This window comes from Psammomys obesus, unplaced genomic scaffold (genome assembly GCF_907164565.1).
Source record: "Psammomys obesus unplaced genomic scaffold, mPsaObe1.curated_primary_1811, whole genome shotgun sequence".
NCBI lineage: Eukaryota > Metazoa > Chordata > Mammalia > Rodentia > Muridae > Psammomys > Psammomys obesus.
The window spans coordinates 8,329-25,088 of NW_026592787.1; the positions used below are offsets into that span (position 1 = coordinate 8,329).

Below are 16,760 nucleotides of genomic sequence, written 5' to 3' on the forward strand. Positions count from 1 at the left end.
AGAGGGAGGGAGGGAGGGAGGGAGGGAGGGAGGGAGGGAGGGAGGAAGGAAGGAAGGAAGGAAGGAAGGAAGGAAGGAAGGAAGGAAGGAAGGAAGGAAGGAAGGAAGGAAAAGGTCCCTGATCCCTTTATCTTCCTTGGCCACAGTGAGGCCAGGCTCAGCCTACCAGATTCTCTCCTGAAAATGGAAACCTTGAGCAGGGACATGGGCAGCTGAATCCAAGCCACTGCACAGTGGAAGAGCAGCCACATTACTAACTTCCCCTGAGACACACATTCTCTTCCCTCACAACACTGGGTTGCTCAACTTTCCCCTGACTCTGATTCTTCTACCCTTTCCATTACGGTTTCTCTTCTTTTGTCCTTCCTACTTTTTAGCCAGAATTTGCTTATAACCAAAATACATTATGGCTCCTGCTTACTGTCAATTTGCTTAACTTGCAAATGAGTATCCAGAGGCTCTGAGGGAAAAAAAAATGTTTTCAGATTACAAAGAAGGTCAAGAGCTGATGTGCCCGACTCTTAGTATTGTGGGTTGTATGTTCAAATGCAGACCTGGACAACTACTAAGAGATACATGATTTAAATATTTTAAAGCAAGACCTAAGCATAAAGGTAAAATAATAAAAGCTAAAGTGGGCAGGAAGAGAGGTGGGGAAAGAAGAAGAAAGAGTCACTGAGCCCACATACCCCACAGCTACAATTTTTCACATCATCTCACAGAATGAGTCTAGATAATCAAAGTACAATCTCCTTAACACGTGTATGTGTACGCAGGCAAGTGTGTGTGTGTTTGTTTTGTTAGGGACCAATCTCAGGACTCTACACATTCTAGGCAAGTACTCTACCAACATGCTATAGCCCTAGCTTTCTGTAGCTTTTGTCGGGCATCGATTACCATAAAATCTCCAATGTAAAAAGGCAATAATGGGTACATGATGTAAAATTCAGAAAGAATCAATAAAAATATTATGTTGGAAAAAAGAAGATAATTAACAGTACAGATTCAAAACAAGAATAGGAAGATAAATGTCAATGGCTATGCCAAACTGAAAGGGCCATATTTACACTACAAGAATATTTTTGGCACTCGTCACATGCTCCAAAACACTTGTCTTGTTCTCCTTCTTCACCGGATGCTTCAACATGTCCTGCACAGGCACCATGTTTCATCCCAGAGGACAGTGCTGTTTAGAGAACGTGCAGAACCTTGGAAGGGAGGCCTAGCTGGTTGGGAGTCAACTCGACAAAGTCCTATTTTGTTCAGCCTTGGTTCCAGTACCATCTCTGCTTCCTGATTCACCATAAAGTAAAAAAGTTGTGCTGCAAGATCTAGCCACCAGGGACTGAGCCATTTGGTCACTGTGCCCTTACTGCCACCATAAACTGACATCTGCTGAAATGGCGTAGGGTAAGTTGGCTTGTCAGGCATTTCATTGGGATTAAAAAAAGAAAGAGTAACTAATACAGACTATAAAATGTTTCTCATGTCCTTGACCTCCCAAGAACTTATTGCTATTCTCTCTCTTCCTTTCTTCAGATCCTGGAAAATCTAAATTTACTTACAAAATGTTATTTTCTCTCAGTTTCTTTCTGTAGCCAAAAGTGATGTCCATTCAAAATTAATCTTTCCTATCTCTTTGTTACTTAGTATCTTTTTTTCATTCACTCATCATTATTAGCAAAGCATCTGAGCTTGTACATTCTATCATATTCTCTCCATGGCACTGCATCAGGGCTTCTTGATATCAAAGTGTCCAGAGGCTGATCACAGTTAATGCTGTGCAGAAGTACACACTCCAAGGAAGTGTCATGTTCTCTGAAGGCCGCTGTCCAGTAAAAACAGAGTCAGTGCTTGAATTGTCCAGGTTGTTCAAAGTCATAATCAATCAATCTCTCTCTCTGTCTCTCTCTCTCTTTCTCTCTCTCTCTCATTTTATAGAAAAGGCAAGTGTTATTTAGCAAAGAATTTAGGTATCACAGTGTATTATGAGTGTAGTAACTTGCCAACCAGACTGGAAACTCAAGACTGTCCTCTTGCTTACACATCAGAAAATACAGAATTTAAAAAAGAAATTAACATTTTATTTATTTCAAACTTTGTCTTCGTTACTGTTTTACTGTTATGAAGAGACACCACGACCAAAGCAACTGACCAACTCATAAAAATTGAATTGGGGGCTTGCTTACACTTTTTGCAGGGTTTTACTCACAAATCATGTTAATGCTTTCTATAAGATCTTTATTCATCATAGGAGGAAGGAGACAGTAGCTGAGAGCTTTACATGCTGATCCACAGGCAACAAGCAGAGACAGAAAACGAGCCTGCATGGGCTTTTGAAGCCTCAAAGCCCACCCCCAGTCACACACCAGTAAGGCCACACCTCCTAATCTTTCCCAAGCAGTTCCACCAAGTGGGGACCAGGTTGAATATATGAGGCTAGGGGGGTTATTCTGAGTCAATCCAACACAAACTTACTGGGAAGAAATGCCCACAGTGAACATCCTGCATCACTCAGACCTGTGCACTTCACGCCATATTGATCCTGCAAACTCGATTCTAAGTAACATGTGGACAACGTAAAAACATGCAAATTCAATTCCAAGTAACACGTAGGCAATGTAACAACGTGCTGTGCTCAGTGCACAGAGGGAAAAGAACAGATCTTTGTGAAGTTAATACCCAGGTTTATACAAACCTCTTTAAGATAAGAAGCACCACGTAGCTTTCAAACACAACAATAACGTGATGAATGTTAGCCTCCTTCTTTCCTAAAAACATGGACTTCAGCCCTCCCCACCAGCCATCCTGCAAGGTCTCCAGATACATTTGAGCATTAACAACGACCAATGGGAGGAGGGATGCTGTGGGCACCTAGCTGGCCAAGGCTAACCCATCAGAGTGCACAGCACAGCTCTTCAAAAACATTCTCCAGTGTCACGTGGCTGAGCAACTCTGCCCTCCGTTAAAAAGAAGACCAGAGGAAACAGCAGTTGATGAGAAATGTTCATATCACCGTTCACCACAGCCACCTACCTTGGATGCCTGCGGTGTGGAGACCACATGGATTGTGCTGGGTTTGACGCCGTTGGCCTTGGTCCGCTTATAGAGAGCAAATCTGCTTTTCCTCCTGCCCCTGTCACCATTAGGTAAAGCGCCATTGTACCTAAAGCAGAGACAAAAGCACACAGTGGCTTGTAAGTTTTAAAAGTGTTAGGTGTAAACATTAGTGCAAGAGCAGGACAGGAACGGTGAGAAAACTGCTCACTGAGCCCTCACAAAAGCAGAGGGCTGAGAGCAGACTTCAGCTGCAATAAAGCCCAAATCACTTCCAGACACTTCATTTAAAAGTGATGGACAAGTAATCATGGGTTTCCTATTCTATACAGACAGACTCTTCAAATCTTTTTCTGAAGAAACGAGGGTATAAATAAGCAAATGAGTATTCTGCAGAGACCATATGAACACTGGCTTGATTCAGCTAGTGCCATTCTAACAGGCCTCAGAAAAACACTTGAGAAATAGTTTAAATGAACTTGTTAGGAAAGAATATGCTAATTAAAACTCATCTCTTACTCACAAATCATGTTAATGCTTTCTATAAGATCTTTATTCGTAAAAAGACCAAATTTAATTACTTTCTTTCTTAAAAGTTTTGAATCGTATATGCATTCTCATTTGTTTGAACCCTATACTGCTGGGTTAACAGAAAAAAAAAAAAAAAAAAAAAAAAAAAAACTACCACAAGAACGGCTTATACAAATTATACATGAACTTTACCCCACTCTAAAAAAAATAACTTGGAAAGTAAACAAGTCCTGAGGTAGACTGCTTATATTTAACTAATGCCAAAGTTTCAAGAAATTCAGGATTACAGCCAGCAGTTTGGGTTTAACTGCATGTGGTAACCATGGATTAACATCTGATCTCAGAATGTTTTAACCAGCATCCCATGTGGCGGTGCGGATTTGACTAAGACTCTTTGCTGGCACCATGGCAGAACCTCCTCACAAGAGCAGGAGTGAAAGGGAATTATAAAATTTACTAGGATAAACACGGATGCCCAACGGTCCTCTGCGTGCACCGAAGAGGAGGGCCACAGATCTGGTGGCCTGTTCCTACTGTGAGGGTCCAGCAGACGTGCGGCTCTCCTCCACTTCTCCCCTGGACACAGCAGAGAGGTGTGGTGGTGGTGCAGGTAAGGCCTGGGAGCCGCCCAAGCTGGGACAAAGGGTCTGGGTGTGTGTAAGAAGTAGGCCAATAGCTGCAGACGATGGTTTTACATTACCAACAGGTTATTCGTCTGTGCCTGTAACCTTTCCATGCTCATCACAAAGGAACGCCAGCTACCTACAGATGTCTCTAGACTAAATAAATCATTTGTTCAGGTTTTAGGCCTCTCTTCTTTCCTTGAGGCAAGATCAGAAAAGTGTACATTTTGTATAAATCTACAATCACTTTATCAAGTACTCACGAGTAAACAATCACCATAGACTCACTTTAAGACATTTTGACACCACGTAACTCAGGACCTGCAGCCTATATTTAAGGAAACGTGTGAACCAATTAAAGCCAAGACAGGAAACAATTGGGAGGAGCGTTTTCACTGCTGTGGACGAGACAAACTACAAGTTCTGTCAAGGTTTCCTATGTCATACACGTTCTCAGCCACACACTCCCAGTCAGGGCTGTGCGAATGTCACATTCCGGCTATGGCAAAAAGTGAGGGGAAACAGGATCCATAAGGGCTTTTATTGGTTCAGATGTATTCTAACTCTTATTCATGAGGTTCTTTTTCACAGCCTCAAAGCTATATCCAGCATGAAGGGAAGAAGTCAGAAACGCCAACACATGCAGAAACAATTTAATTTATATTGCCTGCGTCCACGCATTGATGCACAGATACTGTAGGTTAAGCAAATAAACCAGTGCATGTACAGACTTAACAGAGCCAGACAATGAAAAGTAAAAAACACCATAGTGAAACACTATAGTAATGAAAAAGCAACGGTGAGGACGCAACGAGTTTGTAATTAGACTGAGCTCCTAAGCCATTCATTCGGTATTTATAGAGCCAGTACGAGAGCTACGATGACGAGAATCAGCTTCCTGCCTTCCCCAGGCCTTCCATCTGAAAGAAGGGGAAGATACAGCAGTGTAATAAGTGCGCAGGACAGGAGGCACTGGCAGCACACAGACTGGGGAAGACACTCTGGAGTCGTCTCGAATCCAAGGCAAAAGACTAAGCGTGGAACACACACAAAGCAAGGAGGACTGGGAAAATTCCAAGTTCTAAGTTCCAGAAGGGTTTGAGCTGTAGAAAGCTGGGAAAACAGACAGGATGAGACTACTTCAGGACAAGTAGCTTGGTTTCTTATCCTAAAAAGGAGAATAGGGGGTCTGGGAGGATTTGCTCAGTTAGTGTGAAAGGACATAGGAAGTAATCAGGTAGTGCAAGGTGCAGGATCAATGGAAGTGATCAGTGAAGAGCATCATCCTTGCCAGAGGGGAGAGGCAGTGGATAGATGATATGCCACCCCCAAAATGATATGAACACATCCTGGAGCCTGTGAGTGGTCCTTTCAAAAAAAGGCAAAGGCTCTCAAGATGAAGCCACACTGAATGGTTGGTGAGGCCTAACTCTAATGACAAGCATCTTGAAGAGGCACTCAGAGGAAGAGACCGTGCGAAGACAAAGGGGAGCCCGAGCTACACACCTTGATCTCAGCCTTAAGCCTTTCGGGACTGTGAACACCTGTTGTTTCAAGCCACAAGTGGAGCGGATGCTCATCTATTGTAAGAGCCCAGGAAATCCCACAGGCTTAACCAAAGCGTAACAGTGGAAATGGGCTAGGGCATGATAAGGTTTAACATTGTCTTGAGCTGTTGTAAAAATCAGTGTCACTAGGAAGTCCTACAAAATATGGAAAGCTACACCCCAGAGATTCTAACGCAGCATGGGGGGTGGGCTCCAGGGCCGTACCTACACAATGCTCCTCAGGCTGTATTTGTGCAGGAGGAAAACCCAAAACAATCCAACAGTACAGATGGGGAAAGGAAAAAATCAGAGAGGCTCTGGCCTAGCCAACGTGAGGGTGTTTTGAAAATGAGCACTGGCATTATAGGTAATTCAGAGAAGTCATGCAGAGGACAGGAGCCCTGGGTCTGAGGGCCTTTGCCATGGGGTGTTAGCTAAAAATGAAAAGAATGAACAAGAGGACTGTTCAAGGAAAAGGGTGCAGAGTGGGGATGTAAGGAGAGGTGGAAGCAGTGCTTATAAATGGAAACCACTGCAGGAAACTACCTCCTTAGGTATGGGCAGAAGGGCCAGGGCCAGGAGAAAGATTTACCACACAGACAGAACAGAACTCCCATGAGTACCTAACCAGTCAATGGGACATGTGAACAAAAAGATGCAATCATGATCTGGAAAAGAACAGGCCACTGGTGACCTCACCATTCTCACAAACTAAACAAGCCAATGCCTGAGGCCCTAGGCCTCCCTCCACTCTAGGCCCCATCCTCCAAGCAGCAGAATCCTAAGAAAACGCTCTGCACCCAGTTTCCCACACCAGCTGCCAACACCCATCACACCCCAACTCCTTCAGCCTAGGATCATTTGATCTTTGTCTCCAATGGAAAATTGCACGTGGTCACTGATCATGAATACCCGACGTCCCTCTACCCTTTCCCTTTCAAGGTCTCTTGGAGGCTTTCCTGTCAAGGAACGTGATCTGGTGTGTTAAAGAGGATCACAAATCCCTCATGACTGCCCCACTGAGAAGTGGAGTCCAATTCTCTCTTCCCTAAACACATGTTGACCTTCCTGACTTATGACTTACTTGCCAACAAGATGCAGAACAGTTCCAAACTCCCCAGGCCACGTGTGAAGAAGCTCTGTGGCTTCTGCCTGGCACCCTGGGACCGTGGGACCCTGAGCTTCTTCCCCATCTGGTCCTGCTCCTCCCTAGAGAACTGTGGGTCCGGGGAAATCAAGGCACCTGGCACAGTGAACCGGAGACACACAGTAGGCACTGAATGCCTTGCTGCCATTTAGGCTAGCAGAGCATCTTTGGTATGGTAGGCCCACATACAGAAAGGCGGAATTCTGCTTGTAGAGGCAAAAAGGCACTGCTCACAAAAGAAGGTCAGAATGCCCTCTGCCTGGCAAGCCTTTCACAGTGAATCTATAGAAACAAGATGTCCGGGTGCTGCTGACTCATCCACTCCAGCTGCTGAACAGGGTGTTCCAATCTGAGCCCACAAGGTGCTTTTCAAGCTTCACATTTGAAAAAGAATTTGAGGATGTGTTTTAAAAATCTGTTTACCTAGTTGATGAGTGATTAAAAACTCTTCAAAGACATAGAGCAAACAGCTTGTCTTTGTAGTAAACTTATCTGGAATTTGGAAAAAATAATGGAAATCCTGGGGAGGGGGTGTCTGTTCAGATAGCAAAGGGATTCCCTTGGTTTACAATATAGAGTTCATACACTAATTCCCATCAGTATCATTTTTCTGTGCTCTTATTTCCTGCCAAGGAACCCTGAAATGTGGGCACTGCTCCTGCACTAGTAAAATGCTCAAAATGGGAAAAGCACAGAGACTTAATAGGTAGGAAAGGTCAGGCAGAACCCAAAGCCACATCCAGTCCTGTCCAACTCAAACCACACTCTTTCCTGTGACAGCAATGACAACTTAGCAGTTCAAGGCATTTCTTGACACGCAACACAGCGACACCATCTTGAAACAATGCCTGTCACCTGAAACATTCATTTGTCAAAAAAAAAAAAAAAATCCTCAGGAAAATAAACAACATGGACAGAAGGAAGAGCTGCCATCTTGGAGTCAGCACAGGGGCAAGGAGCTCCCACAGCAGCATCGGTGTGGAACGGAAGAGCCGTGGGCTCCGACAATATAGGCACCATCGGCATCCAACGCTCATGGTCCAGAGACAGACAGGGTTTTGTCTGAAGGCTCTGCCTGCCTTTCACTAATAAATCACAAGCGGCTACAGTAACGAAGAACAGGCTGTGACCCTAGGTTAAGAGGCTAGCAGGCAAGGCCCTGGCTCTGACCAACCTGTGCCATCTGTCATCTGCGCTGAGGCAGCTCCCGCTGACACCCACACGGAATGTACTGCTGCAGCTGGAGGAAAATGCACACAAACACAGGTGCCTGGCACTGCCTGCAAGCCTTACTATTTAACTTAGCGTACTGATGTCTGAGGTCTCCTGTCCTAACAAACTGTAAAGCCCGGAGACGCACTATCCCTGTTTGTACAAACAGTGTTGCACACTGGGGTCTTATAAGCAGCAGAACTGGGTTTTAGCCTGAGTACTAATGATGGCAACCCCAAAACATTCATCCCCTCTGAAGGTGACCTGCTCCAGCTCTGTAAACACCGGCTTACTCAGCAAAGCTTTCCAGCTTTGGCATTAGAAGATTTTCAAGTCATTGGAAATGGTCCCTGAAGCATGGAGCTATTCAAAAAGTATTAGATGTGAGATATACATACACACATTTTTTTTTTCAAAATCAAACAGGTAAGTTCATGGGATGTGTCAGGCTAAAGGCTGGAGCAAAGGAGTCAAGACATACAAAGAAACCTGAGTCTTGATAGAGTTAGCCAGATGAAGGTTATCAAAGTTACAACAAGCTTAAAGTATTGATGAAAGAAAATAAATAAGAAAAATATAAAAGAAAACAAAAGAATGTGACTGTGCCTACTTTTTCCTGTTTTAGCTTTTAGTGCTGGATGAACCCAGGGCCACCCAAATGCTAAATGCTTTGATACGGCCCCAGGCCTCCAAAGGTACCCTTCTCATCATGCTGGTCCTACCACCTGGAAGGTACCCACCAGTCACCTGAGCAGTTCCTTCTCTTTGAATATCCTCCCTTCATATCCACACGGTAGCTTTCCACAGGGAGAGGCTCACTACACAGCCACTACATTATTGTGGAAACACTGATCATAGTCTAAGGTCGTGGCTCAGGAACTGCGGCCTACCTCCTTTCTTAGCTTGAGCTGGGAGGTTACCTGTCCTAACTGTATACTCAGCTACAGATTACCAATTCGATTCATAGAGCAGTTCTCAAACACTTCCCCACTCAGGAGGGACAGGTGGCATTCCATCCAGCTCCGTGCATCCTGTGCGGCCTATCTAAGAGGATGCATTGGCTCGGTACCTTTCTTTCATTCATACTGTCACTGCACTTGACACCCAACTTCTCACGGCAATGAAGACACACAATGGTGTCACAGGCCACCTTTTGCTTTCTCACAATAAAACACTTCCAAAGACCAAGCCTTACAAAGCGGCTCCCAACCCAATATCAAGATTACAATCCTAGAAGCACCTACAGCTGATTTTCACCAGCCCTCCCCAGGTGGGCACACCCACAGGCTCATCACTCCTCTGTGTCAAAAAGCCGGGCGAGACTGGGAGAGGCCCGGATGCTGGCTCTGCCTACACTCTGCCATATGCCTCCACAAAGCCCCTATGCTTCTTGGTGCTGCAATTCCCTTCCCAGAAGGGAGGATTTCCATGGCGTGGATTCCTTCCAGGCTTCTTCAAGAGGTCTGACTCCTGACCTCAGCCTCATTAGGACCACACCTCTGCTGATCCCAGGGCAAGCACTCAGCTCTTTCTTGCTTTCATTCAATTCTTATTGATTCTCGAAGGTCAAACTTCCTCCACTTCTTCTTCCAAGGCTAGAGGAAAAAGAAAAACCTAGTGCACCTAAACAACAAGGCAGCCATTAATGAAAAAGAATACTATTTATTACCGACTATTCACCACTTTGCCTTTTGTAGTTTTCTTTTTCAACTCTTCATTTTATATCAATGCTGCCATGAATCAGGCAAAGTGATTGTTTTTAACTGCACTAAGGTTTGATTTTTATGCAAACATTTTTAGGACACCTGAAGAGGGTAGGCGACGAACCAGGAATGAGAAGGGACATCTGTCTCTACGTTCAAACACTATTTCTTTCAGACTACTTCTTTTATGTACCTCTGGGGCCAAAAAACCGAAATATCTCCAACTAAGGAGTCTAGTATCCACCCATGCTTTTATGTCAGAGACTGTTATTCTAGTGATAAAAAATTTAATTACTGCCCTGTACTCAATTTTCTTAATTTCTTAAAGAACAAAAATGCTACATTAAGAAAAAAATAAGATGTAGCAGGAGATGGACTTAACATATCTATTATCTGCAGTTTGAGACCACATTAAGATGTAACTTTAAATCTTGTTTCTGAAGTATCTTCTATGCATTCAATATATTCCTATATTTCACTAATAATCTTGAAGACATTAAATCCCATGTGATCCTTTCTCATTACTCTGACATTTGGCGTGGCCTCTCACTATCTTTTCAAGTATATAAACCATGGGTGGCAACTAAAAACCTAGTCCTGATTCTTTATTCCACCCTAATATATGTCCTGCTGAAGTGGGAGTTTCAGCTCATTCCCTCACATGGATCAGGGCCTACTCAAGGGATGACAATATTGAGACAAGCAGAGGTTAGAAATGTGCTTGGTGGTGAAATGGTCCTTGGGGACCTCTCTCAGAACCACAGGAACATAGCCAGCAAGCCTCCCAAGCCAAGGAGAATGAAGCACTTGGAGGGATGTCAAATGCCATGGATGCAGAGTTGAACACAGGTGATATCAAGGAGAAAGAGGAAATAACTACTGGGGAGGGAGGTTCAAGTTAGGAGAGGGATGGAAGGGCAGAGGAGGGTATCAGGCACAGAATAACTAACTAACTCTGAGGATGGTTGAAAAAGCGTCCTGATTTTTTAATGTGTTTGTGTATTCATGTAATATTTTAATTGGCGTTATGCTATAGAGTGGATTACCCTGTATGTTGCCAAATAAAGAGGCCAGTATAAGGTGTGAAATGCTTCCCACAAGCTGTTGATCAGACCTGGTTGACCCCACAATACAGGCTGCTGTCACTGTTCCCAGTAGCCCACAAGAAGTTGCTGGAAGACCCTACTGCTGACCACACACATTGATCACAGGACACAGAGAAACTGAGTTGGGGCTGAGCAGGAAGCTTCCTCCCTGCCAGCTAGCTCGGACAGCACTAGAAGTGCAGAGGGGCTAATCAACAATCTTCCCCAGTTGTGAACTCTGTAAATTCCAATAATTACCTCAGTATAAACATGAGCCTACTGGTATTAATGGTGTGGGGTAACCGACCACTTTCTGATTGGATTGAAGACCTTCTCCACAAAAGAAAGCGTGTGTTTCTACAAATCTGACCAAACAAACAAACAAAAGAAAAACACAGCCGGGGTACTCATAAGCCCAAGGTTAAACCTCTTACTGTTTTGCATAAAGTCACTGAAGGAACTCTAGCCAGCTTAAGCATGGCAAACATGGCTCTGCAAGCCTTGCCCTTCCACCCCATTCCCTCTGCCTTGCTAAAAAAAAACAATCAGATTACATTCCTAAAGCTGGCCCCCAAGGTCTAGTCTTTCATTTGGCCACAGCCTCCTGAGGCTGACTTCCAAGGTCCAGCTACCAAATTAAAAATCCAGCCATCAAAAGCCTCCTTTGGCTCACCTAACTAACATGCCCAATCAAAATTAAACATCTCATCCTAACATGGGGTTTCCCCTCTTACCTTTATAACCACCATTTTCTTATGGGCCATATCTGTCCCCTCTCTATTCAGAGGCAGCCCTTTGTCCCCCTCTGGGACAAATACCCATTTGCCCTCTCCCTTGTTCCCTTCCCATTCTCTTTTATTCTCTACCTCTTGTCTTTGTTATTTTCTGCCTTCTGTCCTTCTGGGACAAATAAATCTCTTTTGTGTGGGAACTTGACATGGGGTCCTGAGCCGAAACTGTCCCATCAGACACCGGTACCAAACAGCCCTCTAAATTTGTAGAGCTCTACCAGTAATTCAGTGCAGATCTCAGATGTCATCACAGAAGTCCCTTTCTGCAGCAGACGATGGCTAACAAATAAACTCACAACTGGCTAAAGTGCAGAAAGTCAGTGATGGAGAACTGCTCAGGCATAAACCGTTATCACCCCCATCCTCACAGCTCAGAACCCTCTGGAAGGAGGCAGAAAGGCTGCACGAGCCAGAGGACAGAGAAGACCAGAGCAAAACAGCACCTTCCAGATGTGACAAGACCACCGCATTCACGGACTCACAGCAGCTCTGGCTGGCTGCACATGAGGACGCCAGTGGACATCCTACAGTGCGGTGCTAAGGGGTTTATGAGCCTGTCTCAGCCTGAGTGGAAGAGCTATGGGCACCAGGAGAGTCTGTGGGATGGAGAGTTGGTTTTCATTACGGGTGTGGCACCTGGTAAGTCAACTACACTCTAGCGGATGCCCCAGTAGATGGATAGTACCAACTGAAGTGATGGGTTTGGTTTTAGTGTTTTAAAGAAGACAAAGTGTTTGGGTGGTGAGTGGATCAGAGGGGAGTTAAGGGGAGAAAGTGAGGGTGAATACAATCAAAATACACTATATAAAATTCTCAGGCAATAAAATAAAAATTTTAACTGAAGAAAAACATCTCGTGGACGTAGCATGCAGCAGTGCCGCCCCGACAGAAGCTCTAGCTTCCCCTCAGCCCTCTCAGAGGCCGGCAAGAAATGACTGCTGTTCCAAGCTGTCTGTTACAAGATAACACATGCAACGCTTAGCTGGCTTGTGCCTCTCAAAGGCAAGTTAACTAAGCAGCTTCTTTAGGACTTAAAGACTTGTGGTCAAATATAAACAGTAAGCACCTTTTCAAACTTTTATACATAAAGAAAAGTCATAATCAGCGATAATTTCAAGTATATTCCCTCAAAAACTGGTTAAAAGAAAATGGGATGTCAAAACGTGTACAATAAGAGAATAGTGATATATATTTTCCCCAATAAATCACGTCCAGTAAAATCGATGCTCCCAGGCTGAAGAGATGGCTCAGTGTAAAAGCACTGTCTGTTCTTCCAAAGAACCAGGGTTCAATTCCCAGCACCCACATAGCGGCTCACAACTGTCTGTAATGCCAATTCCAAGGGCTCTGATACTTCATTCTAATGTATATAAAATAAAATAAAATAAAATTATTTTTTAAACTCTATGGTCCATTTAATGTGTGCATACAATGATTTTAATCTCTCCTAATCAAACACAGTCACAAAAGAATTAAGATAAAATCACCTATTATTTGGCAGAGAATTGACCCTACACAAACCCTACCTCAGCAAGAAGTCTCTAGAAATGAGCATCTCCATTTCCCTTTGAAGAAAGGAAGCATTTTTAACCCAGCACTAATCATGTCATCAAAACCCGCATTAAGATATGGCATGTTTCAAACTCCAAAACTTAACACTAAAAAAAAAAAAAAAAAATCCCATCACTGGCCCAAAGCATCAGAGTATTAAGCCAGAAATATAAGCAAGCACTGGAATGTCCTCCACACCATCCCAATCGTGCGGCACTGACAGTCACTCCCCATCTCTTTCTCTTGTTTAAAAATGTCCTGGCATGTCTATTTCTACTCCCAAACAAACCATCTCAATGTGTTTAAACCTCAGTGAGGACACAGACAGTTTTTAGAATCTCCCAGAGATACAGACAAGCCAGAGCATGCAGAAACTCTGAATACTACTAATATGCAAAAGGATTTCTTCCTAAGACTTGCTTCGGTCTTCTCCGACCTCTGTCTCCTATATTCATTCTACCTCCTTCCACTCCCCATTCATCGATTCTCTGCACTCTGACAAGACCTGAGTTTATGCGTTGGCCATCGTCTGCCTCAGAAAGGCTTTAATTGCTATTGCAGCTTGTTACAAAATATTTTGCCCCTTCTCAATTATTCATGGCAAAATTTTTAGAGGCAACATGACTGTGTCAAATATAAAAGTCTTAATGAGCCTCCAAGAGTAACATGATGCATGGCTTCCCAGCACACCTAACACTCGTGGGTTAGGTGGACCACTCCTTTTCCCTGGACTGTTCCTACTGAACCACAAGACTAGGAAATATTTGAAATAGAAATCTGTCAGGCTCAAAAATAAAACACACTCATTAAACATGCATTTTAACTGTGTAAGAGCAGAAAAAGAATTTCAATTACAAAAAAAGGGCTCTGGGCCTCTGAGAAATAAGTGCCATTTGCTAACTCTTCAGTGCCACAGAAGCATGCTGCCCAGAAGTCAATGTGCTGTTGGTCATTAAAAAATGGCTTCAAAAAGAAAGGGGCTTCACGGCGACACTGAAAATACACACACCACCTTGTCAATTAGCAAACAGCATACTATACTTAAAATGACCACACGGTTTTCATGGAGGGACAGCATCATCAATTATTCAAGAATAATAATGGACCACACGCATGATCCTCCACCTAATCTCTCAATTATAAATTCCTGAAATACAGGAAGATAACAGAAATTATGCAGTTATACTCAGAGCCACAGTTTACAAACTATAAATTATCTTAGACTTCACCTTATAGATCTACATTGTTTAATATGGTAGACACTAGCCATATGAAGCTATTTGAATTTCAGTTTAAAGTTAAGTGAAAATTAAAAAGTTTATCACATTAGTCAGCCCAGTGGCCCGTGTACAGGATGGCTGCCTTGTATGAGGCCTTTCAGACAGCATATATTCTCTAGAGTGTCAAGAGGTTACGGTAACATGGCCAATCAGTAGAACCTGGAGTCCTACTTCAAGTATATCCTCAAGATTTCCAGACACACTCAAGTTCCTTGAAATAATGCTAGGGCTAGAACACACTTTCAAACTCCATGTTTCTGCCTGACCGCCCCCCCCCCTCCCAAGTCATCTACCCACTCCAACTGGTGATTAAGAAAATGTTCTATTGCCTTTTGAGGGAAAAAATATTCTGGCATCAAAAATACTTTTTTGCTTGGGGCTGACGCATTTCCTCTAGAGGCACACTTTGGAATTTACAATGTAAGTTACTAACAAACTGTGATTCACCCACAAAAATTCATCGTACAAACAACTTCCAGAGGGGACCCTGCAGATGCCAAGCACTGATAAAACAGAGTAACAGATTGGAAATAATACTTTCTCATTTGAGTAAAAGATAAAACAGTAAAGCATTTTGATTAAAAATCACAGGCAAAATATGGATATCCATTATTATTTTACTCAGTAGTTATAAAAGTTCTGGCCTGATCAATAAACCTGAAAAAAATTTACAAACTGCTGTAAGAAGAAACAGACCCAGTGCTACTGCTGTCAAAATGATAACAGTGCATTAGAGGGGAACGGCGAAACTACCAACCAACCAAACAGAAACCATTCTGCAGAAGTAGACCCTTGGGTAAGTAAGGAGGTAATGAAGAAAGAACCAGTTTTTACTGAAAATTCAGACTCCATTAGTCCTTCTGAAGATACCTGGAAAGAAAACTGCTTGACGATACCACCACACATACTTTTAAAACATTTAAGAAATAAATATAAATGGTCATAAAGTTTAAAGGAAAAAACTTGATTATTTTTGAATCAAGGAATATTCTTATACACATCATAGTACGAATTAGTTTCACGTAACATATGAAAGTTAGAAATTTCTACACTTCAAAAATTATAAAACTATGTTCAACAAATCTAGGGAAATCCTGGCAACAACGTGACAAGCACAATATCCTTAATAGCTAATTTCTTCTTTAAAGATAAAAACACAGGCATTCTCATAGACATACAACAGACAAAAGGCAAAGAACAACTCACAAAGTAGCAATGATAAGTAGACACACTTTTTTTACACATTCAATCTTACTGGGAATTTTAAAATGCATTGTTTGCCAATCAAACTACCAAACTTGGTGAAATGGCACTGGACCCTAATAAGCCTCTGGTGAAAATATTAATTGCTGTAATTCCTCTGAAAAACAGGTTAGCAGCACACGCTAACACTCTTCTACAATGTTCACGTACTTTGACCTAGAAATTCTAGTTTGAGAGCTCCATCCCTGGGACATAATTTTGAAATGAAAGCCAAGTTTAATGTACAAATGTGCTAATGTAAAGGCAAAAACCAGCAAATGACAGAAATGTTCAATAATAATGGATCAATCTATATAATTCTATGTAATAAAATATTTACCACAAATTCTTAATGACAATGAAACAGTACTATGAAAACTAAATAGAAAAAATGCGTATGTGATCTTCTTTTTCATACTAAAACTGTTTAATATACAAAGGACAAAAAAGCAAAAGAAACATACCAAGATATTAACAGTTATTGTCAGAAATGTATGAATTGTTTTATTTATATTCTTTTTTAGGGTGTCTACGTTGAATCAATTTCTTTGAATCAGAATTAAATTGTATAAAATGTATAACTTAATAAGGTTGTTTTACTCTACAGTAGCACAACAATGTTCTATTTATAACTGAAATAGGGCCCAGATGGAAGGTTGAGAAGGTTAAATATACACTTGGTAGAAAGGCACAGTGAATATATATTATGTGGCCATTCTCATATTCACAAATGGGCTAGCTATGACACACAGGAAAACTAAGTAACTCTGGAAGTATGGTCATGCAGCCTCTACAGTAAACATATACTATGTTAGCTGAAGCTGATATGCTACCAAAAACAACAAAAATAACTCTATGTGTATTACTTACACTTTCTTTTTAAATAAAAATAATTCCTGCTTTTACCAGAGATGCTACTGACATAAATACATTTAATTCCTGTACACAGAACAGTAATCAAAATTTTAAGTTACATAATTTTATGTAAAAT

At 42.4% G+C, this 16,760-nt stretch overlaps 1 long non-coding RNA gene across 1 annotated transcript in view; it reads right to left on the reverse strand.

The window, feature by feature from the left end:
• The window catches only part of LOC129683182 (uncharacterized), a 9,069-nt gene extending 5,936 nt beyond the window's left edge, over positions 1-3,133 (reverse strand). Inside the window, exon 1 of the long non-coding RNA XR_008721120.1 lies at positions 3,037-3,133. This is a non-coding gene — a long non-coding RNA (uncharacterized LOC129683182). The remainder of the gene's footprint in view (positions 1-3,036) is intronic.
• Between the last annotated feature and the right edge of the window lie 13,627 nt (positions 3,134-16,760).